General features: G+C 36.6%; 1 long non-coding RNA gene across 1 annotated transcript in view; it reads left to right on the forward strand.

Annotated features, from left to right (window-relative positions):
- The window catches only part of LOC120608548 (uncharacterized), a 59,541-nt gene that overhangs the window by 23,957 nt on the left and 9,960 nt on the right, over positions 1-25,624 (forward strand). Inside the window, exon 4 of the long non-coding RNA XR_005654418.1 lies at positions 277-396. This is a non-coding gene — a long non-coding RNA (uncharacterized LOC120608548). The remainder of the gene's footprint in view (positions 1-276; positions 397-25,624) is intronic.

Raw genomic sequence — 25,624 nt, forward strand, 5'->3', positions numbered from 1 at the left:
AACATTTGAAATTTTATATGATTCAACCTAATATGACAGTGGGTTTCCAATGCAGGTATGCACAGCAGACTCTTTAGGCAAGTAAACATTCTTGGTTCTCCAACCCCAACCAGTTCTCCTACCTTGACTAATGGGCTGGAATCCCTGTAAATTCTAAAATTTATCTTCCCTGAGAGAAGAAAGCACTGCCTTAGCTTAAGTGGGTTTCTATCTGGTTCCATTCATTGCTGTCTTTCTGTGTGTCATGACCCCATGCTTCTTGTCTTGAGCACTCAGGTGGTCATGGTCCCAATGGTGTGTGTGGAGAATGGTGGGAGTTCACACAGGATAAGTCTAACGGAGAACCAGCACATTCATGGACCTGGACAAGCATCATTCCAGCTGGGCCACCTCTGAGTAAGTTGTTTAGAAGTAAAGAGAAATGATAGACAGGACACAAGCTTGACACCTGTCGCATGGGACAGCTGGGTAATCTGCTGGATTGATGTAGTGCCTGGACAGCTTCTGGATGCAATGCTCCCTACAGGTCACACTTGTGAAATGGACAACAACTGAGGCTGCCTATTTTCCTAGATAAACCACAGCGCGCGCGCTCTCTCTCTCTCTCTCTCTCTCTCTCTCCTGTCCTTTCCTGAACTAGACGAATCTCATTTTAGGTTGACAGGGAAGCTCCTTTCCTCTCTGCTTTTGTTCAGCATATTTAGTAAATACCCAGATTCCTTCTCTTTTGCCTTTTCCATGATACATCACCATTCCTCAGGTTCTTTTGCAACAAATCTTGTTGAATCTTCATAACCAAAGTTAATCAGCCAAAAATAGATTTCCTTCTCCTTGAAGGCAAGGATCACTTAATTCTAAAATTAAACTTCTGAAACAAAGGAAGAAAAGTAAAGTTTAATTTCCATATCAAAACAACCTTCAGCATTCATAAGCTGCCACAATAGGTTGTCCTGAAAAATGGTTAATAGTGATAAGTTGTTTTATACTCTGTATAAGAGGGTGTGTTTTGAGACATACACAAGAGCTACATAGCTAGAAAAGTTTCTGTAAAGGCTTACTAAACTGAGTAAGGGACACAAGGAAAATGAAACCTTACTTGGGGTAAACTGTGTTTATCACGTAAAGTTTGGAAAGATTCTGATCTGCTTATTGAAGAGCTTTGTCATTCTCCTTGCTTCTTTTGTCTGATTGGCCACCAAATGATATCTTCTGGAATAAATGGAAATTTTCAAAATTATAGTACTTAAAAAAAATTGCTGGGTACTTTTACAGCAAAACCGCCAAAACATGAAGCCATTGTGTAAGCACTGATTCTCTGAGGAAATGTATGGGCCTGGGGATTTGGGCTTTAAGGGCTGAGAGGCAAATTGTTTCCATCCATTGCCCTAAATTTAAACACGCCTACCATGTGTTTTCTTTGAGGAGAGAAAGTGTGGCATTTTATTTCTAGCCAGTTATCTGAAAGAAAAGGCAGGATTTCTATGGAGGGAGATAATGTCTGTGCACTATGAAGAATAATGATTTAAGCAGTTTAGCTACTACTCTGCTTCTTGTCTGCAGGCAAGGGAAAGTAGATAGCTGAAGTTTTGCTGGAAAGAAAGGTGGTCCCTTTCTTTCTATCTCTTGCTATCCCCCCTGTGACTCACTCGTTCCTCTAAAACACACACATATGTGTGTCACCAGGACACTTGTGTGGTTCTTTCAGCCAAGGAGTAGATTTTAGTGCTTTTTGTGGGAAGTCAGATAAGTAGTGTTCATTATTATTAGCAAAAGCAGTTGATTCTAACCCACTGAGAACAATCCTGAGGGTAACTGGCTGACATTGGTGTGCACCGTGCTTTTCCTTTCACCTCGTTGTGAATATTGGTGTGGTCGCACCCTGAGGCCTTCCCAAATATTTTCTGTGTGACCGAAAGTTAGTCCTTTTTATTGATAATATTTCTGGTTTTCTTTTGGTCCTTAAATAGTTCACTTTTTAGGAGGCAGGAAGGGGAACAGGGAGTTGGAGATGCTGAGGCTTTTAGTCAGGCGATTAGAATTGGAGAAGGGATTTTACCACATCTGGAACTTGAAATTCTCCACCAAGTTTAGTGCAGTTACTAAGACACCAGTCAAGTTTCATAGCTGAAACAGGCCATAGAAATCGAATAAACTGTACTGAGGTCATGAAGGGGACAGATTTCTAAAATAGATTTTTTTGGAGGGGGAAAGACCCATGACCAATCGACTCTCTATCTCTCAAGAAGAGCATTTGTTTTTCAAAGCAAGAAGGTGTGTCTCCCAACCCATTTCCATATCCTCGTAGATGGCTGAATTCCAAATACCCTGTCATTATCTTTGAGTTTATAAATGAATCGTTCTGAAGATCAACTAAATAATCCTTTTTTCTTTTTTGGAAACTAAAGAAACTAGCAAATTGTAGAATCTTTAGCTATAAAAGGTAGCCTCTGCCAAATTAAATGAAGCTGCATAATGGGGGAATGACCCCGTATGAGGGGAGATATATTAGATCCATTCAGCTTGTGCCATCGCCATCAAGCAATAGCAATCTGGCAACATTTCAAATGACGCTCTACTTTGGCACACGTCCCTCTGGAACCTCTAGATGTGCTCTTTTCTCTATATGGAGTTTAGTAATAATTATTTTCAGAGCTATATTTTAATGTTAAAATGGAACAGGCATTTTAGGTTGTCCATGTACACCTAAGAATTGCTGGTTTCTCTCTTGTCCTACAATTTTCTCTTTCAAACAGAATGGTGTTTGTGTGTGTGTCTGAGGCCACACATGTGTGTATACATGTGTTGGAGATGGGAGAGGCACTAACCGGGAAGGTAGACTCTTTCTTTGTTTCCAAGGTGTTGATAGTGACTGGTTATTCATCCCTAAATAGTGTAGTTCATGAGGAACATTTCTGAAAAAAAAAAAGTCCTAGAAGGTGCCATAGAAAATTTCTAGTCCCCATAAAATTGAGCAAACCAAAGAAGCCAGGAAGTCAGGAGCCTTGCCTAGTATTTTGCCTCTTTTTCATAGCAGAGCCACTACAAGAACAGCAGTCTGTTTCTCCTAGAACAATGATTTTTTTTTTAAACTAGTGTAGCCCGCCTAGATGAAGGTAAGGGAAATGAGAGCTGGCTCCACTACTGTGAATGAAATAATCTCAGGCAAAACACCTAACTTCTCTGAGCTTGCATTTCCACATGTAAGATGGGAATCATAATGACAGTCTTAGTGATCTCTTGGCATTGTTGTGACAATCACATGACATGATGTAAGTGAAAGCGTCTTTGAAGCATTTAAAATGCAACATGGATATTAGAATCCCTTGCTTCAATTAAACCTTTCTGTAGTCTATATTTGGGGGGTAGGGTGGTGACTGTGTTTGAACTATTGAAACAGAATCTTTGACAGCATGTATAAGAAGTACCAATGTTTAATATTTGTCCCAGTTAATATTCCAGGGTATGTGTGCATGTGTGTAGGTAGGGGTAAAAGTCTCGGTGTATCCTTGCTATAATATAAAGATTGGCATTTAGAGTGGGATGTGTCACTGAGATGAAAAACTTACTTTAAAATATAGAATGAGGGGAACACAGGTCTCCATTCTTTCTTGGCTAGATTGAGTGTTCTCTGGCCTGTGGGTTTCCTTGAAGCCATGTCTCTTAATGGCTATCACCACAGCAGAAGCCAGCTGTGAGAGCAGACATCAGCTTGTTCCAGATGTGGAATATTACATGGAAGCACCAGAGGGCAAGTTTTAAGAGCTAGGGAAAGGGATGCAGTAGAAAGATTTAAAAATCTTTTAATCTACTCGATTTCATCTCCAGCATTCTGAAATGTGGGGTTCTCTACCTGCATATAGAGTCAAAATTCTGAAATAGATTCGAATTTCCAACTCTAAGACAATACGGTGATACCCAATATAAGCAAATTCTCAACCAGAGTTTGCAATGACAAAAAGAGCAAAGAAAAAAAGGAGGAAGAGAGGGCATTTTTTCAATCAAATAGCTTTATACCTTGTGCAACAATTATCGTATATGAAAATCTTGGGATATACGGTATTTGTTTACATTGAAACAAGCAGCAGGGCATTTCATCTATGAGATGCTTCAATGATGAATTATAAACAGGACAGGAATGGAAAGGCCAGCGGAAATCTTTTGTGGCAATCGGATAATATAAAAATATTTCTAGACATCCATTCTCTTGGAAACTCTCAAATTTGGAAGATTATTTATTTGGGGGAGATGAAAACTATTAGATATAAATAGAGTCAGGAAAACAGAATTACAATGTTTTCTCTTCTAAATTTAAACTATGGTATCTGAACATGAGTAGAAAACAGAAAAGACAGTATGCAGAAAGCAGGCATTCATCCTCCTCTCGTGGTACATTCTCTACATGAAAGCACCAGCTACATGCCATAAGATCTAATTACCAAGAATTGCCTTTCCTGCCCCACAGCAATCATTTTGATGACAGGCTTCTCTGCACTGTAAAACAAAATGGGGAACCTGTGCTGTATAAACTGCCTCAGCGCTTCCTTCCCTTCCTCCGCTATCAGCCTCCCCATCTCATTTATTTTCCACACATTAATGGTAGCAGTCACCTTGAGCCGGTGATGCAGAGTAATTTTCACAGAAACCTTGATCAGAAACCATAAATCAGCCTGATGTGCTTTTATGGTCTAATAACATTCCAGTTGCTCCTACAGGTCTGTATGTAAAACTGCATTGCAGTGAGTCCTTTGGATTTTTTTTCCCTTTTAGCGCAGTGCGCACGCTTGTGCTCTCAAGCTGTCTCCCCTACCCCTGCCCCTTCTCCTCTCCCTCTCTGTCTTTCTAGGTATAGCATTTATAGACAGACCTGTATGCGTGTGCACTTCAGTCACATGGATACCCTTCATTTCTAACAAAGTCACATTATATGGCAATATGTATACATCTCCATGGTGGCAAGGGAGGCAGATTCTTTCAGGGGAATAAAATGATGCATTTATTGCATTCTCGGTGGTGTCTTAACAAATGAACTGTCTCTGACCAAACAATAAAATGACATAACTTTTATGATGTTTTAGGACCATTGGGTCTCTTAAATGATTCAACTAGTTTTCTTTGTAACAACAACTGAATGCTGCACTCATGTAGACTCTTGTTCTTTTCCTCAGGGATGCACTGTGGCTTGGTCGACTTGTGACTGAGTTGTTTCTGGCTTTGTACCATGACCCATGGTCTGCAGTGCCACTTACCATGTAATGGCCTTGTGCTCCCACTACTTCCTAGCAGGTTGAAATGACAGAGTAGATGGAGTTAGTGGAGTAGCAGGAAGTAGGTTTAAGGTAAGGGCAGGAATGAGGCCTGGGTGTGTGTGCCAGGGAAGCAATGAAAAAAGAGTTGGTTTGGCAGCTTACGGGGCTCTGTTGAGGGATGGAATACAGGGGCTGGCAGTGATGCTAGGGCTGGCAGTGAAACTCCAGTGTTGGATTGATGTGGGCTTAGAGGTATAATAGCACATGCATCTGAGTTAACCATATTGACCATCCACCCCAGCTTGTGCCAGTAATCTGAGTGGCTCTCTACACTTCAGCTCAAGAACTAACAACAGCAAAAGGAAACCAGCTCAGGCCTAATCTATACCTCCTTGGCCTACCTGTGAGCCTACTAGTTAGACATCTGCTGGGTATGTGCCCGTCTGGAGCGCACAGCAATTTCTGGTTAAGAATGAAGAACTTCTCACAGCCGTGTTTTCCACAGAATAGAAATATCTGCAAAAGCAGCCAGTGTCACTCCTGCATTTGCAAGAATGAATTAGTGAAAGAAATTAACAAAGACCATTTGACTCAATCTGGGAGAATATTTAGCTTTGCTTTGGAAGTGTGGAAAGCTGGCAACAATCTCTGATTTTTCACTGCTAATGCACTGAGTGATAATTACTCCCCAGTAGACCTACATAAATTTGAACATTCTTAACTGATGCTTCCTGAGCATACCAAGGAGAAAAAAAGTACCCTCAGGCATTAATCGAATTTGCCAAGATACTACTCCTTGCTCCGTTAAAAGGTACATCTCCAATTATTTATACATACATCTATTTTTATATGTCTACTAACATTGCTCATGCTCACATGCACACATTTGGCATAACAGCATGGCGAGCATTTGTAAGGATACTGCAAAATCAACGTAGGGGTAATTTGCAGAATGTGGATCTCATCTTCATCTGTAGGGCTTTTTATTTTTAACTGTGAATTACGATGTCTGATTCCCTCATGTCACATGTAGTGGTGCTCAGGTTAGGCAATGGCCACAGAATTTTTTGAAATTCATTTCATGTAGAATTAAAAAGTTGTTTTTTCTTTTTTTTCCACTACCAATATCTCAGGGAGCTGCAACTAGTCCTACACCCCGAATCTTCAGTAAAAATTCTGTTGAATTTTCAGAAATTGACAGGCAATTTCTCCTTCTGCAGTAGCTTGAGCTTTTTCAGGACTGCAGTAGCAAAGGCTAAATGTGAAAAGGAAATGGGGTTGAGCAAAAGTCTTTTCTCTCCACAGTGTCTACTGCCCTTCGATTCACAGACCAGCATTTGTTGTCTGTTTAGGAGCTATTTCTAAACCCTTCTAGCTGGAGGCAATGTACACCAGACCAGTAGGGTGGGAGCAATAAAGGAGAAATGCAGTAAAGAACAAATTCTTTTCAGATTAGCTGATTGGCAGTTGTGAATAATGCAGCTCTAGGACTAAAGCAAGAAAGAGCAGCTTCAACCTTGGCACTCATTATTTTGCTGTAAGCCTTTTTTGCCAGAAACATTTTTCTCTTTCAAGTCTTAAACTATGTTAACTCCTTATGATCCAGCCATTTGCCCAAAAGGGTGAACTGTATAGACCCTTCGTTGAAATCTCTAAGTTGTGGGTGTGAAATGATATAGCAAGAAACAATGGCATTCTCAAACACTCTTCTTACCTGCACTGAAATTATGACAGAAGAAACTTACCCTGTGGGTTAATTAAATATCATTCATTCTGCACCAGACCTGACAGGCATTTTGAAAAAGAGATTAAAGGAATTAGGCATATATGTGGCTTATATGTATTGCCACATGGAGAACTCAGACCATTAAAAGTCGGAAGAGAATATTTGAAACGGTCATTTAGGATTCTAAAAACATCTTCATTCTTGGTGGTCATGAAGACATGGTCAACCAGTGTGATTTTTAAATTCTTAGATTTGAAAGTAAACTATCAGATCAATTACAGGCTGGATTTATTTCAAATTGCTGTAAAATAAACACAATGTAAATTAGCCTTTTTTCTTAATTATTCCTGTGATTTAACAATAATGTGTGTGTGTTCGAGGATGACATTTATTGAGGACCATGGAATTGGGATTTTTAAAATCATTCGTCTCCACATATTTCCATTGAATGTTTTATTAAAATATTTCTTTAGATATTTTAACCAAATTGTTTATTTTTATCATTCAGACCCAATAACTACATTATAATTTTAAAATATTGCTGTTTTTCTTATTACAAAATAAATAAATGTTTTAATAAAATACTAACTGGCTAAATAGATAATTTGTCTAAAAGAATATTTGACCTATCAGACTAAGATTGTTAAAAATAAGTAATTACCTAGTTTCAATGTTATCAGTGGCAGTATTTGGGAAAAGAATTGATATCTCCTTAGTGGCAAAATCTCTTCTATTGTTCCTTTTTTTGGCACCTAAAATTCTGAAACTGTATTAACAGGAATCCTATCTCAGTTATTTTCACAATCACCTCAACTTCATTTAGAGCCCGACTCATAATTGCTGGTCAATATACATGTCTTGAATAGTATATAAATAAATACTAGAGTATAGCTAATTAATAGGTGGGATAGGATAATATACTTTATATTCTTAAAGTATGCCAGCTTTCTTAACTGTATGATAAAATCACACATTTCTGAATATCTTTACACAAACAGCAATTTGGGAAAAAATATTAAACTTTTCCCAAACCATTTGCATACACTTTGATCAGGTGCCTGTCTGATATGGTTGTTGGGAGTTAAAAAGCTCTGCTTCTTGCACTAATGTGTAAGTATCAGAGAAGGCTATGTAATTATTATTTTTAGTTTATAGCTGAAGTCTAGGATATTTTATAATCCTCAATAGTCTGTCAATGAATAATTAGTGAGCACTTAGTATATAACCTCAATTTTCCTATTTATGAAGAATGCAAGAAACATGAGACAATAGACTCAAACTCTTTCCTTATAAAGAGACCCATCTGGGTCTTTGACCATGTCTGCTGGTGTCATGCAGGTGCTTCCATAGAAAATTTAGGCACGAATATTTGTTTCTTGGTAGGTTCAATGGTAGTTCAGTCTCTGAGACTCCAGCTTTGATAGAGTCCTATCAATCTTCCACTACAACCTTCTGGCCAAACTGACAATACAAGGCACTAAGCCCTTCCTCCACATTCCTTTCTAAATTTTTGTGGTAGTAGTTTTCTTTTTTTCCACATGTAATATTATTCTCCTATATTTTTTTGATGACATTCTACTCATCCTTGTGGGCCCATTTAAAATAATGTCTCCCTAAGAAAGCCATTCCTGTTTCCTCGCCAAATTTGTTCCATCCCTGAATTTGAGCTGTAAAAACTTTTCATGACACATTTATAGCTCACGTGCATGGGCCTGTGGTGTAGTCATGGTAGATATTTATTATTTTTGATGTTGATTGTCCATGTTGTCTTTTACCTATTTGTTTATAATTACATGGGAAAAGTGAAATAGCTCATGATATAGTTCTTATGGCTGTTGATGGACATGTTCAAATTTTGTGTGTTTACTGCTACCCTTAAAACCTAAATTTTTGCCTTTATTGGAGTTAGCTTACATTTATTTTATATTTCCCGTTAGCCCTTTCTGAAGATAGACAATGTTTTGCTCATCTCTGTTTTTTTCTGGAGCATGTAGCACAGAGTCTTGTATGTTGCTGAGGTCAATAAAGATTTGAGTTTAAATAAATTGAATATAGTAGATGTATAAGATATAAGGTGAGACAAAGAAGACATTAGTTATTCATTTTTAAATTATTTCTAAGCACTCACTATGGTGATTAGATGGTTAAAGCTATAGGAATACATAGAACATAGCCTCTTCTCTCCAAACACTTACTATCTGATAGAAGGCAGGCTGACAATTCCAATAATTTACAATTAAATGTAAAGGAGAGCAGATCAGCTACTGCACTATGATTTTGGATCCCTGGTGTCAATATTTTCATTAGTTGCCAATAACAATCTAGAGTAGTGTAATCTATGGCCTGTGAAGAGCTGACATGAAATTTAAAAACATTGTTAGCTTCTGAATGCTCTCAAAATCTATCTAAAAAAAAAATTCCCTTAATTTTTTTGATGACTATCTTCTCTTTATGTGTGGCATTTCATTTAACTTAATTTCCATAGCAGCCACAGCAAATTTAGCCCCTTGCCCAATGTCTTGCTCATAACGACACTTAATATATACTCGTTGAAAAATAAATAAATGAATGTGAAGATGAGACATGCCAGCCTATTAAAAAAAGTGATCAATACATTTTTCATCTAAGGACAGTTCAGGTTGTAGAATAAAGGAATTCAGTGTTCTTTATAACTCACCTAGCAGTCATTATTATCCCAGGCAAGTGGGCATGTGGCCATTTCTCAGGATGAATCAGACCACATTTTAATAGTTAGTTCCGGCAGTTCAAAGTGGAATGGATTTATTTCAAGAGGCTCAAGAAAACCTCATTTTGAAGGCTCTAATAAAAAGTAAGGATGATAAAGAACACTGTTTTTCATGATAAGGAAAATTCTGCCTTTCAAGAGAGACATCATAATTTCTTCTAATTATAAGAAAAATGTTGCTGCCTTGAGTGCTCTTATTCATGTGTACAGCCAAAGAGATTGTCTGCATAAAAGAATAATTAGATTCTGTTCCTTCATACTTAAAAAAAAAAGGAAGAAAGAAAGAAAAAGAAAAAAAAGAAAGAAAAGGAAAAGAAAGAAAAGAATAAAAAAGAAATCAGCTATTTTCCTTCTCTTTTATACCTTTTTCCCCCTCATATTCTTTGACCTCTCCTCTGCTGAATCTTTTATGTGTCATGGAAGGAAGATTTAGAGGAGCTTTGATTTCTCCAGTTCCTTTGGTGGCTGGCAGTGTTTGTTGCACTGAATTTGGAGGTGTCTAAATTGGGAGTTCTGTTCATGTCAGGCTGTAAACTGATCAGATTTCATTTTATGTATGAAGATCATTTTCAGTCAATGGATTTAAACATTTTATTTTCTTGAAATACATTCTACATAAGGCACCATAGGCTTTTACTTAGGAAAGCTCTTAAACAGCGACATAGGACATTCTGGGAAGGTTCACCCCTTAGCTGTTTGAATAGTGAACCCATTTCCATTTGCCCCAGAACACTCGCCAGGGCACTTGCAGTTATAACTTGCAGATTACAGTCCTTAATTTGCCATGAAATATCTCACTTTTATTATTATTTTCTCATCACTCTAGTAGATCTATAGTCTTTGGAAATAAATGACATCATTCTGTTTACGGCATTCTGTTTTCAGTAGTTCGATCGCTGAAAAGGTCAAATCCTAGAAGATGTTATATTCCTACACATGATGTTAAATGAATGATGGTAGCGAACTGTATTTTTTTTTCTCTAAACGGCGTAAGGGTAGAGGGTTGGGTTATGGATAGACTGAGTTACTTACCAGTTCTGAGATGGTGACTACAGATAATATCTTGAGTTACTGCATTACAAAGGAAGGTGTATGAAGAAGATAGCTGAACATAATTAGAATTTTCCATTGACCTGGTTTGTGTGGTCCATAATTCTCAATTGTGTAGATAAGTGCTGAGAGGAGAAAGATGTGCTGCTGTAATGAAATTAATTCAACCCAAAATGTCAGCAAAGTATAAAGAGGGACTGCTCAAATTCATAGTGGATGATAATATTGTTTGAACCTTCTGAGAAATTAGATTTCAAAATGGAGTATGATCATTGGCCTTAAAATAGGAAGATCAATGATAAATATGGACAGGAAAGGAAGTATTAAGGATTAGATTTTTCTAAGAAAGTTTAGTGGCTTTTTGAAATACTAGACTGTAGCCACCGTTTACTGAGTGCTAATTCTGGTTTTAGGTATTTAAGAGCATTATCTCTACTCCATATAGCAGTCCTGGGAATTGCATAAACTAAGAAGTAAAGTGACTGACTGTCACATGGCCAGAAAGGGGGCATCAGACATCATTCCTAAGTTGTTTTACATTGCTCTATACCCCAATTTGGCACTGAAAGAAAACCAGGTTTGACTTTTTATCTAATAGAGAGTTTTGTTACTTGAGCTAGATCCTAACATTTTTATTTTGGGTTAATGGCTCTTTAAAATAATAACTATCTAAGATCAGCAGTAGATTGGGTCCCTACATCTAGTTCTGTCACGAAGACAGCCTGTATACGTTCTTGGAGAGGGATGACTTCCAGTCACTTGTCAAGGTGGGAGATCTTTCCTTTCATAGCTCCCTTTTTAAATCTTTTATTCCTCCTTTTCACTGATTTTTTTCCTTATTAATCTGTTATCTATAGAGTTTCAGGAGCTATTCCTATCTTATCAGAAGAGGGATATGAAATCACTTGGCATACAAAAAGCACCACACCCACTTAGGCAGGAAGATGATGGTCTCAGTATAGCCATGTTCTGTGCTTAGAGCAGCAGCATAGCAAGGTGATTGAGAGCAGAGACTTGAAAGCCAGGCCAGCCTAAACTGCCCAGTTACTACCTGTATAACTTCCTACAAGTTGATCTCCTTCACTCTCAGTTTCCTCACCTGTAAAATGGGAATGATGATAAAAATAGTTCTTCCCTCATTAGCTTGTTGGGAGGATTAAATGAATTCATATATGTAAAGTGCTGAAAACAGTGATGGCACACAGTAAGTGAGATACAAATGTGGGCTGAGTATTTCAGGTACGTTCTCTTACTGAATCCTTACCATATCTCTATAAGAAATGTTATGTTATATTTACTTTATAGACTAGTAAATGAATCTCACAAAGATAACCTCATAGAAATGAACTGGTCCTTAGTCACTTAACTCGTAAGCATTCAAACTTAGGCACATCTGGCTAAGGTCCTAAGCCAGACTGGACTATGAACTCAAACTGTGAGATATGTGATTTTATTTTTTAAATTCTCAGCTGAGGAGAATTTTGCTTTTATATTTTTAAGATATTCAATTTTAATATATTGTTGAATTAATATGTCTCATATATGATATTATATATTATATATTTTATATCATGTCATATGATATTTTAAATATATATCTATGTATAATACGAATCTGCAGGCAAGAATCATGCCCCAGAGCTTCCAATTTTACCTAGTATCACAAAGACCCTTGACCTATAATTCACATCTTTCATAGTGGGATGGTTAAATATATGCCCTCTGGTCCCAGACTGCCTGGATTTGAAATCTGGCTCTTCTACTTACTCTCTATGTGACATTGGGAGTCATTTAACTTTCCCATGCCTTGGTTTTTTTAATTTATAAAATTAAGAAAGTCTCCATAATGTTGTCATAGAATATGATCATTAAATGAATTTATGTATTTAAAGTGCTTAAACTTGGCACATACTAAATGATAGATAAGTGATGATGATGGTGATGATGATGATGATTCAATGATTTCAGATTAGGATAGTTTTAAGAGGCCTTGAGATAGACTATGCTAGGACTTCTGAAATAACAACATGAAAAAATTAAACAGACAATGTTCTATGACCAGAAAGATTATAAAAGAAGGAGAGAAACTTAATCCTAACAGAATTAGGATTAATAGCTTTTTCAATGATTCATTTATGGTTACCAATTGTCATGTTTTGTTTTAAGAGTCTTGAGTTTCCTCCCTTTACCAGAATTTAAAATATCAAACAATCGACTTGAGTCAATATATTTTCAGGGATTTTTTCTGGATTTTTATCAATATATAAGAGGAATTTCAGATTCTCTACAGCTACTAATCACAGAGGTGGTTATGAGCTGAGAGATGAGGGAGAGAAGGGACGCTAGAGTATCTAGCGGAAAGTATCTAGAGTATCTAGGGGAAAGGTGTCTCTTATTTTTGGAGATGCCCCGTGATAAAGATTGTTCTCTGGGCTTATTACCTACCAACTCTAGATGTGTGAAACTGAATATACTTCCTGATCTTTTCTTCACCACTTCTTCTGACCAGTAGTATCGCTTTTTTTTCTTTTGTAATCCTCTAGCTTTTCAAATAGCATGACACCCTTCTTCTCTTGTACAAGTCAGAATATTATAATATAATCTTAAAATTTTCCTTCCCCCTCACCTGCCATGTCCAATCGGTGATAAAGTTTTCTCCTGTAATAAAGCTTGACTCTGCACTGCCTCTCCTTTCCCACTGTCATTACTTTAAATTAGGGCCTTATTACTTCTTACCTGGGCCATTGAAATAATACTCACTGCCTCCCACTGCCTTCCCTGCCACCCGTGTTGCTCTACTCCAAAGAATAGCCAGGGTGAATTTTATTCTCATCATTTGGAGCTAGTACTTATATTTCAATGGCACGACTTCCATATATGGCTATTCTCTACCTATTTTTCAGTCTCTGGACCTACTCTTGCTTCTCCCTCCCACCATTCTCCATCCACAAACAAATGTAAACAAATTATATTAAAATCCTATTGATTTCTCAAACGTGTCACTTCCTTTGTCTTTGTTTGTGCCACTCCTTCTGCCTGGAGTATCCCCAAGAACCTCCACTTCCACTCATAAATGGTCACCTGGCTAACTTCTAATCAGCCTTCAATTCCCAACATGCTATCACCTCCTCTAAGATTTCCCTGATTTCCTCAGCCTTGACTGGGCACATATCTACTAAATCTACAAACTTTATCGATTGATATAGTAATTATTTATTGACTATCTTCATTCTAGGATGCAAACTTAAAGTTAATTATTAGATATTTCCTTCCTGTATTCCTAGTGTCAAGCACAGTGCCTTCACTGAGTAAGTGCTCAATAAAAAGTTTATGGACTAATCAAGACTCACAGCAATAAAAAAATTTAATCCTCTGAGCCTCTTCGCAAGTGAGACTTTTTGTAGGCAAGTCAAACAATTAAATAGCAATAAATTAATACTGTCTGGTTATAAGTTTGTAATGTCTGATAAGTCCACATACCAATATCAAAAAGAAAATTTGTTAATAATATTTCCTATGACTAAAGCAGAGTGCTTAAGATAATATTTATATTTTAAAAGAACTCTCTAGTTTTCAAAGTGCCGTTATATGCATTATCTTTGAGGTTCATGACAACTGTGAAGTAAATAACACAAGTATCATTACCCTTATTTTACAAATGAGAAAACCAAAGCTCGAAAAGAGAACTGGCATAAGTCAAATCACTCATACAGAAGTAAAGTAATTTGAAACCCATTTTAGGACTCTAAAAATATAAACATTTAAGCATTGAGTACATGCAGATGTTATTTCCACTGTGTTATACTGCTCTCACATTACTTACACTCAAGCGGGGGAACATACAGAAAGAAGTAAAATGTATTAATTTATAGAGAAGTGCCAGGAACTTATGGGCATGTTCTTATTCAGTACTCAGAATAGCCTTGGTAAGTAGGAATTATTAATCCATTTATAGATATAGAAAATGAAGTTCAGAAAAGGTAAGTTGCTAAAGGTCACAAAGTTATTAAGTGGCAACATCAGATTCTGAACTGAGATTTGTCTAACTCCAAAATTCAAATAAGCTTAATACAAAAAGGAGGTGCCCAATGGACCAAGGAAACATGACGGCCTTGAGTTTAATCCGAAATGGTATTCATATCCGATGAGTCTAATCTGGTACATGGAAGGGACCAAACACCAGGAGATTTTGGAAAGAGCTTGGAAGTAGTTTCAGCCCGGGACAAAATGACTGGACTGTAGCAGGCAGGACTCCAGCCACTAGCTGGCGATAAAGGAAAAGTGCCCAGTCTCTAAAAACAGGGTTGTTAAATCAGGTCTTAAAAACTTTTTTTGAGTATCAACAAAATGATCTTAGGATTTAGAGTAGGGCTATCATTTCAGCAGGGAACTGCAGTGGGAAGCAGGAACTAGGACAGAGATAAATCATACAGAGAGGGCACATAGGAAAGGAGAGTGGAAGAAGATGCAGCTCATTTTCCTGAGATGTGCTTATCTTTCTCTGCACATCCGTTCGGTTTTCTCCTATTTTTATTCTCAATCCTCAGGATTGCACTCACCATCTCTATGTTGATATACACCCAAATGTCCACAATTTCAACCTGAGATCCAGACTTGTGTAACCACTGCATGATGGACAGCTCCATTTGGATGTCTGCAAACACCTAACACTAAATATATATAAAGTTGAGTTTAACATACACTGCTTTCATAAAACCCACTTTTCATGTAATCTTTGTTTCAGGAAAATGTTGCACCATTTACCCATTTGCCCAGTCAAGAAACTTGAGTGTTATCCTTTGCTTCTACATCTCATTAACTTTTCCCTGCTCTTATCCAATCAATCTCTGAAGCTTATAATTCTTTCTCCTTAATGGCTCCTGAAATTGTCCCATTCTCTCTGCTATCCTCAAGCTCAGGCTTTTGAGGTATCTAGACTAGATGATTGCCTTCAGCCTTGTTTGGCTCCACACCATGCTCCACAGTGAACTCGGAGTTATTTCTAAAATGCCCATCTGGTCATGTCATTCCTGCGCTTTAACACCTTCCATTTATTCTCTGTTGCTCTAAGGGTGAAGTCTGACCTCTTTAGTGTGAAGCAGAAGGACCTTCCTGATTTAGCCTCTGCCGACCTTATTAACCTTGCAGTGTACTTCCCTGCCACAGAGTTTATTCATACTCTCTAGGCTCCAGACAAACATTTTAAAGTCCCTGAAAGTCTTCCCTGACCCCCTCCTCCAAAACTGGCTCTGGTATCCTTTGTAGTCCTATTGCATCCTTTGTCATATTTACCTCTGACAAAGCACTTACCATATTTTATCAAAATTAAGTTTTGATCTATCCACTGAACTGTAAACTCTTTAAAAGAAAGAACAGTAAGTATGTTTTACACTGTTGTTGCTCCAGAACTTCTCAAGGCAACTGGCATATAAAGGTGATCGACCAATATTAGTTGAATAAATGAAATGAGTTCCAGGGAGATCACACTAGCTTGAGATCATGGGCTAATTACAAACCCACTGTCGGTAGGAGAAAATGAGTCTGATGACAGAAGTGGTTTGCACTGGCTGAGGGACTGAATCTGTCACTAGATGTTCAGTACCAGCAGCTGGCCAAAGCTGCACAGGCGGGCACAGCAGATTTTAGACCAAAAGCTGATATCTCTGACCTAACTTTAGTCTTTTATTTTTTGTGTGCTTATCCCTGGAAAAGCTAATGCAGAGATTTACCCCTTCTTTGGGCCCTGGTCCATGCTAAATCTTACAAGCTTACTTGGACTGCCTTCCTTTGCTGTCTTATCCTTCATAAGCCCCGTTTGTAATGAATGATTTCATAGGCTGAAATAAAGGAACAGTTAGTGCTATCAGATAAAATTAAATAAGTTTACAGGTCTTTTAGGATTTATTTTATTTGGATATCTTTCATATTTCTCATTAGAATGACTCAAATAATGAATTTGGTAGGCTCACTTAAAAATAACAGATTCATATTTCTAGTTTATTAGTGGGCCACATATCCCAAAACTTGCTTTAGTATGCACAAAAGCATCACAGAAAAAATCCATCCATTGGCAGTGGGTGGATTCTGAGTTTCTTTTTTTGCCACATAATCCCCTGGCTGTTTCTTTGATCAGCAGTGCAAATCCTAATTAATGTTTCATCTGATAATTTGATTTCATGATAAAGATCTATTCTTAGTCAGGAGCTTTGCCTCCTTAAATTCCCGAGGTTAATGAAAATTACTAATCCAATGGATAAACAGGCAATGGGAAAGTCAAATCATAACTTTTATGTATTCAGAAATACTGTGATTGAAGGGTTTTTGGAGGCACTTACAACAAAGAAAGGTTGAGATGCAAATTTCACTGAGACGGAAGAGAAAACTTCCTAAGTGGGAAAGGAAATTATGTAAATGGCATTGCTGTATTAAAAGTACAGTGTCTTCTAGTGCCCCAAATCTCACATGTGTTGAGGTAGTTCCCTTCCTAAGTGACAGGAGAGGATAAGAAGGTGAAATCAAGCCTCATAGAATAAGAACAGTGCAGTGGATTCTGAGAATAAAAACTAGATATTTGCTTCACATCTGCTTGTCATGTGGACCCTGAGTTTCCAGTCAGGCCCCTCAACTCTGAATCTGATCAATGCCCAGTTCATCAAGAAAAGGTCACATTCTTTCATCAAGAAACCAACAACAAGCGAACTTGGGAAGTAAATTGATGGATTTTTCTTTTCAGAATCCTATTAGTTCTGGGAAAATTCCAAAAGACTTTTACAACATTCCCCAAATGACCAGAGCTAATAGCAGAGTTCAACATATTAACATTCAGCAGAATGAATCCATATTTATTTCATGAAATTTAATTATATACCAGAAGAAAAAAAAGAACCAAGAGGGATATAATAGAGATAAAACCAATGTACTAAGAAAATAGGAAAGAGATAACAGTTTCATATATAGCTGAGAGACAGCAAGAAAGAGAATAAAACAGAAGCACATTTAAATATGTCTGTGACCACTTATTTTGAGCACCACTACGAAATGTTGGAAATCGCTTACCAAATTTAAGGCAAATCTGTTTTTTTTTTTTCATTTTGTTTTCTTAGAACATTGAAAAACATGTTTCCTTTATATCATCTAATTAAAACAAACTGTGAAGAAAAACACACGTACAACACATATGTACAAATGTTACCCTCAAAGTCCAGATAAAAAGTAAACTAAATCTCTTTGTACACTTTACCCAGAAGGTCACTGGTTCTAATTTTTCTAATTTTCTCTTATAAGAATGCACATAGATAATTCCAAATCATTTATGGGAAGACTTCTTCTTTTTCTTTTCTTTCTTTCTTTCTTTCTTTCTTTTTTTTTTTTTTTTTTTTTTTTTTTTTTTTTTTTTTTTTTTTTTTTTTTTTTTTTTTGAGCAGGGGAGCTAGGAATAGGATAAAAGTATAATTTCTATTTAGACATAGAACCATCAGTAATGATGACAGAGTCTCTACCTACTGCAAGCCCTCAGGTGTGTATTGTGAATGAAGTTTATGGCTTGAGGCTATGTTGAAGTGAATGCAAATCATCAGTCATTGAAAAATCTGATACTAATTGAATTTCTTGTCAATGTACAGATAAGAATCTCACTGCTTTCTTATTTAAAAACAGTGACTCTTTCCTAGAAGGTGAAGTATGAAGAATATTAGGAACATCTAACATGACCCAATAATGAAAAAGAATTTATTCTCCATTGTTATTATCATTCCGCAAACAAAAAATAGCCTTGACTATGACTTCAAATCTGAAAACAAGGTGTGTGTGTGGGGTGGGGCAGAGGGTAGAGGAGATGTTGCATACATAAATACTTTTTTGAGCCAAGCACTTAGGGTTCTATCTTTTGTGGAAAGAAAGCCACAGACAATTTTATTTTCATAACACATCCAGAAATTTAACTCACTCGCTTTTTAAAAAGTGGTTTTACTTGTCTTTTTTTCTCTTTCAGATACAGCCCAGGGCCCATCTAAACCTAAATGTCTTAAATTATGTACAGTGGACTCTAAACAGAGTATATCTAAATGCAAAGTGGTTTCAGAAATAGAACAATTGGGTCATATAATAGATACTTCATTTTAATCTAGAAGTAAATAACTCCTGCATAAATAATAGCACTGTGAGAATCATTACCCCTACCCCCCAATAAAAACAGCTTAAATTTTAGATGCAAGGATATTTGCAGATTGAAGAACTTCTATAAATTCAAAATCACCACTAAAATTACCTATGTATGGGTATCAGAAAAAGGTAAAATAGTAAATGTTTACTGAGATTCTATGGCAAAGCATGCTGCTAAGGTGGATAAGAAGGTACAGTACAATGTCAATGATATCAGTCCTTTAATGATACAAATATCTGTTCTAAGACAAACGTTATCTCTAGTTACTGTAATAATCATACAAACAAAAGGGAAAATATATTGAAGCAGTTCAGAACAAGCCTTCTCAAAATGTATCACTGTGACGTGTAGATTGTTTTAAGCTGAAGGCAATTGAAACCCAGCAGACTCAAGAAAAAATTTTACCTCTCCCTTAACTACCTAAAATAGTACAGATAGGGAGCTTAGCTCAAAAAGAGAATATTACTAGAGATAACTTTTATCTGAATGACCTATCTGTATGGCAGGACAAATCTCTAATTACCAAAACGTCTGTTCTTATTATCCTGTGAATTACCCTCCTACTCTTGGAAGCTCCAGGCCCTATTCAATTCCTTAGTTTGGGATGGCATATTAGCCTCAACTTCCTGACTTGCTCTTGGGTCTCATATTTTTATGGGGCTCCTGTACGTACAAAATTAACATTTTATTTTTCTCCTATTAATCTGTTTTATGTCATAATTATTAGACCAGCCAAAGAGCCTATAAGGGTAGGAGGAAAATTTTCCTCCCCAACAATATATATAGCAGATAGCACACTCATAAGATATACGGATGTGTAGATACATACATACATACATCCTACATAACTGAGAGGCAGTGTGGTATAGTGAGTAAGGGCACAGATTTGAGCCAAACTGCCTGCATTTGAATCACAGCTCTATAGCTCTATTGCTATGTGACTTTGGGCAAGTTATTTAACCTTTGAGTATCTCAGTTTCCTTATCTATAAATCATAAACAATAATAATGTCTATGACACAAGAGTGTTATGATACATAACGGAGTTAATCTAAGTCTTTGATTACACACACACACACACACGCCTCACTTTTGACCAATCAGCTCCCAGCATGACCCCTACTTCCTAACCCACAGAGTCTTGTGATTTTGTCCTATATTATGGGTAACCTACATATGATCGGGAGTTTTGGTTCCAAGCGATAGCTTCCTGTTCTCCTGGATGATGCCACTCATCAGTAAAACAGCCAATATTTCTCCATTATAGTTCTTGATGTTTAGCATTTGATTCTGCTAGTGCCGAGTGGACAAACTCTGTTCTATAACAATGTAGAAATCTAAATCTCAATATGTGCTGTAAAGTTTCTGGAGAGCCAAAACACTCTAACATATACCTCCAAACAAAGGTCTTACATTCCGAGAGAGGAGTAGAGATGCATTTTAAGTAATAAGAACATTAATAGAACTCTTTTCTTTGCAGAGGACAGAAACCCAATTTTTTAAGCAAAGAAGGGGAAATGTTTTAGGGATTAAGCAAGAAAGTATCACTTGCTACTAACTTGGCAGGGCCCATTATTTTACGCGAATAGCTAGCTATTCCTAGAAATTAGGTAGCAGGCAATCTTAGGTGTTTATTTTAATGACAAAACAGGAAGGTATAATTTTCAAAACAAGACCATGGCTATATCAAAGTGAGAGCTTTCAAACAGTATGGGATTAAGGAGTCATTAAAAATAATAACTAAAACTGCTATACTTGTCGTTGCTTAATTACTTTATACTTGTTGGGAGGGTACTTGACTTTAAGAAATTAAAATTATTTTTTCACATAAACTTCTCGCACTGGACAAGAAGACTTTATTCAAGACTACTGCACTGAAACAAAGGGGGGAGTTTTTAAATGCTATGGTGAATTAGGGAAAGTACTGGAGAACATTGGTGGAGAGGCCAGTCAATGTGTTTGCTAACTGGCACTTATTGAAGTTAGGCTCCATCCTCCCTCAGAGACTGGGAGACGGGAGAGCTGTTTTGCTTGATGATTACATTTCAAAGGGATGGCTCCCAGGTCCTTGAGAAAGACTTTCCTAGATTATAAACCTGGCAAGAGACTGTACAACATTTACATTTCAAAGGGTCAGAAAAAAAGATTCATGCAAAAAAATCGCAAGTTTTTTAAAGTAAATGCTCTAAGAAAAGTGGGATCAGGGGCCTATAGTCAGGAAGAACTATCTGAAGTTTAGTCAAGCTGAGGGGAACATTAAGGCCGTCTTGGTCAACTTTAAATATGAAAAGTTAATAACGCCCTTTATTATAAATGAAGTGGAAAGAGCATGGCATTTGGAGTAGAAAAGATGAGGGGTTCAAATTCTGGATCTTTATCACACCAGTTGTCTGAATTCTTGTTCAGTTGTAGTAAAAACAAATAAGATAAATTGATAGATAATATATAGAGAGTGTTTAGCACAGATCCAGACATAGAGTAAGAATTAAATACATGTTAGGCCCTGCTGTTATTAAAGTGAGGCTGAAATTCAGATTCAGCAAAAGTTTCTGGTGTCTGGTGATAGAATGCATTGAAAATAACACAATTTACCTCTGAGGTATTTCTGCCAAAAGTGCATAATCTGAATCTAATCATCAGAAAACATCAAACGAACCCAAAGTGAGGGACATTTTTCAAAATAACTGACTTGTACTCTTAAAATTTATCCATGTCATTAAAAAAAGAATGGGGAATAGTTTCGGATTAAAGGAGACTAAAGAGACATGATATGAGCTGCAGTATATGAGCCGGGATTTTCTTTTGCAATGAAGCGACATTATTGTGACAACTGGTAAAATTTGAAATAAATCTGTAGATTAGCTAATAGTGTTTTTTTTTAAATTTAAAATTTAAATTTTAAAATTTAAAATTAACCAATGTTAATTTTCTGATTTGGATCAATTTTATGGTAATTATATAAGAAAATGAGCTTCTTAGGAAATATATACCGAGTATTTAGAGGTAAAAAGACATCGTGTCTGTAATATACTCTCAAAGGATTCAGAAAAAAAAATAATATGTATATGCAGAGAGAGAAAGGAAAAGAAATGTGGTAAAATGTTAACATTTGAGGACTATAGATGAAGGATATACAATAATTCTTTATACTATTTGTGGTAGCAGAAATGTGTCCCCTACTCCCAAAAGATTGTCCATGTCCTAAACCTAACCTGTAAATATGCTAACTAATGTGGCAAAAGGGACTTTGCAGGGTCTTGAGAAGGAGAAGATTATCCTGGATTATCCAAGTAGGCTTACTATAATTACAGACATCCTTAAAAGTGAAAGAAGGAGTCAGGAGAATTGGTGGTAAAAAGAGATTTAAAGATGCTATACTGCTGGCTTTGAGGATGTAAGTAGGAGCTATGAGCCAATTAATGCAGGTGGCTTCCAGGAGATAGAAAAGGCAGGATTCTCCTTTAGAGTCTCCGGAAGTAACGCAGCCTGCCTGTACCTTGACTTTAGCCTAGTGAGCCTAAATTTGTGGTTATTTGTTACAACAGCAGTAGAAAACTAATACATTATTCTTGCAACTTTTCTGTAAGTCTGGAATTATTTCAAATTAAGTTTTAAAAAAGGGTTCTGGTAGATATTTCTTAAGAGAGTAATCTTTTAGCTGTTTTGGCCTAAATGTTCAGAGGTAGGATTTTAGTTAAAATCATAGAATAGTTATAAAAACTAAAAGCAACCGTACCAGAATCTCAGTCAGCTACTCAGTAAGTCTACATCGACATGTAGCACTGAGCATGTTTTATTACTATTTTTAACTTATTTTAATTAAAAGCCAGCAGGCCAGCGAATATTAACATTCTAATTAGCATATCAGAGATATTTATAATTATCTCCTTACACATTTTCTGTTTCTTTCAAACAGAAATCAATTGGGATGAAGTTCCATTGTATTACTACCAAGTTCCTACTCCCTCTTCCAACCAAAATAACTACTTTTTTGGACAATCATTTAAAACTTTTTCAGCACCAATTAAAACAAAGAGTAATCTCTTACTCTCTATCTTCAACCAAACAGGAGAGATGAGATGGTCAAAACCACACATCTGAATACTAAAAAGATAAACAGACACAAGAATACAATTATTGTTCCAAAATGTTAAAATTATGTGATGATTCAAAAGTTGAGGGTAAATTGTTGGTAAACAACTGGGCAGAGCTTCTTTAACACGTTAGCCTTAACCTGTGACTTGAAATAGATGAAAAGTGTGCTTTAGCATCTCATAATATGGTAAATTGGTGAAATTTGTATAGGCCTGGAAAAAGCCTGAGAGCTGGCTAAAAGAATTAAGCTGAGAAGGCAAGGTTAGCTGATTCCAGGGTTTTATAGGCATATATCCAAAGATGAAAGCAAATATGGAGTGATATTAATGTCAAAAAAGACTTAGAAGTTAGGATTGATTCTGAAGTCAGTGGGAATTTAAATCCTAGAGATTATTTCAGCTCCTGAAATTATACTAAAGTATCGATTGCACTGGGTTATTTCATTTGTAGTAAGCCTAAATGGTTTGTCATTTTGCTGTTACTTCCCAGAGCAACAGCTAATTACCTATTAATTACAGGGGACGGAAATAAAAGCATTTCCCAAATCAGTTTGTGCAGAGTAGCAGACAAGAGAAACAGGCTACTTCTTCTTCAATGTGCACTTAAACCCTGTGGTGTTGAAACCTGGACAGGCTCTCAACGATGTGAGAGACCTCTGAAAATAACCTTGGCCCTGAAGACCAAATGTGAGAGGGAACATTTCAGCTTTCCATGGGGATGTTTGAATCTTTGTTGGTTTAGGCTAGACCCTTGATATTATTTAACATGGTTTATTGTACATAATTAGATTCTAATTTCTGGAGAGAGAGACATTTATTTTCAGTACTGAATTGGTAATTCGAGTGAGGGTAGTTTTAAATCCAGCATGAGCGTTATTCATGCTGTATACTAACATACTTCAGAGGTAATTGTTTCTACTGCTTTTTAGGACACAGCTTGATGAATAAAATAAATTTGGAAAAGGAGACACACAAAATGCAGAAATATAGACCATTAAAAAGCTTATAAACCCACAACAAATACTTTAATTACATTGGATGAATGTAAATCATGAATGCTGAGCAGCTGGATGCTATGAAAATGTAAATGCAAACTAATCAGTGGAAGTAGAATAAAGCTGGAAACAGTATAAATCAAAATATCCATTGGCGAAAGCAGAGGGGTTGCCATCAGGCATTTTTATATAACCACATACTGGACATTCCAGCACGTATAGACACATGCATATAAGATAATAGCAAGATTTTGGATCAGGCATCAACCTTAAAATGGCTCTGTGGATTCTTACTTCCATAATGAGCTTACTCAAATGTGTGCCTGATTTAATTTTTATGAAGCCACTAAGCCACCCTAGCTATTTTAACGATTTGGCTGGACCTGAAATTTAAAAATTGAGTTTTCCTGGTGCTACTCTTAACAGTGTGAAGTGAACAAAGAAAGGAAGTAGGAAGGTTTCAGAATATTCTTTATCTCATTAGCACACCTACAGTAGATGCTAGTCATAAGGGCAGTCTAAATAAATACGAAGGTTACCAAAATTCTTGGTTAGTCTCTACCGTGTGATTTTAACCCTCAAAACAACTTTCAGTTCTTCAAAATCCAAATGAGACCTTTCCTATGAGCCTCTCACTCCAAAACTTTGCCTTTCCTCAGCTTTTTAAATTTAAACCTTCACCTTTCCATCAGCACGAAAATCCATTTCTTCTCCCACAGACCTTTCCTCCAAGCAGTCCCTCAGCCCTGGCTGAACTATATAACACGTGAAAATAAAAACAAATAGCAAAACCTGTTCTATTTCTGCCTTACAGCATTCAGTGCAACAAAAATCTTTCCTTTTATATTTCTACAGTATTTACACTGCCTGGTGATCCCCAAACCTGGGTGTACATTAGAGTCACCTGGGGAACTTTTAAAACTACAGTTGCTTGGACCCCTTCCATTAGGGATTCCGTTATTACTTGATTGGTTGTAGGGTTTAGAAATCAGACTTGTATGTTTAAAAGCTCCCTGTGTGATTCTAATGTGCCCCAGAGTTGAAAAAAGTGCTTCAGGTTTCATGTCTTATGAAAAATGTCTTGTTTATGAAAATCATCTGTTTGTAAAGCATTCCATGGAAGAGAAACTTCATCTTTATTCTGATTTCCTGTTCTTTCCAGGAAAGAAATCTTTATCTCTGTCCAAGACCCAATCCTAGATCTTTGCTTGTGATTCTGGCAAATAAGCGTGGTGTCCTATCCCTAAAATGACTGTTTCTTTTTTATTTTGTTTTCTGCTAAGCTCTCTATAGCTCAGTACCTAGAGATTCAGCCATAGTTGGCTTAATTTCTAGCTATCACAACTCATGTCACTAAGTCCATTTCTGGACTAGCAGATACCTGCTACCTTCCAGAGTTGTTCCCATTAGTACATCAAAGTTTTTATTAATGAGCAGGTCACTGCCTAATAACTCTCTAAATGCTATGCTTCTATTAAATTTCATTGGACTGAGAAGCTTAGTGCTAAAGTTATTCTGGGGTCTTGCCCTTAATATTTTGAACCTAAGTGTCCATTTAACATTGGAATATGCAATAATGTGGACCACATATTTCTAGAAGGCAAACC

This window comes from Pteropus medius, unplaced genomic scaffold (genome assembly GCF_902729225.1).
Source record: "Pteropus medius unplaced genomic scaffold, Ma_sr-lr_union100, whole genome shotgun sequence".
NCBI classification, from domain to species: Eukaryota; Metazoa; Chordata; class Mammalia; order Chiroptera; family Pteropodidae; genus Pteropus; species Pteropus medius.